The following is a 372-nucleotide window of genomic DNA, read 5'->3' on the forward strand; positions in this document are numbered from 1 at the left end:
ATGCGAATGGCAAGATGATGCCGATAGAAGCACCAGAGGAATGCTGGCATACAATATCGATGGATTGGATTACTGGATTGCCAGTGTCAAGAAACTTTGATGCCATTTTGACAGTAGTCGACAAATATCCAAACGTGCCGAATACATTCCAACGCAGTCAACTGCTGATGTGCCAACTACAGCCAGATTATTTTTCGATGAAGTCGTTCGCCATCATGGATTGCCCGCAGTTATCATCAGCGATCGGGATTCAAAGTTTACAAGCAGTTTTTGGAAGTCATTGATGAAAGTAATGGGAATCAAGCAAGCAATGGCGACTGCTGGAAGAGCTCAAGCTGATGGAGCCACAGAACGACAAAATAGAACCTTGGA

Source organism: Plasmopara halstedii (assembly GCF_900000015.1).
Source record: "Plasmopara halstedii genome assembly, contig: Scaffold_2061, whole genome shotgun sequence".
NCBI lineage: Eukaryota > Oomycota > Peronosporomycetes > Peronosporales > Peronosporaceae > Plasmopara > Plasmopara halstedii.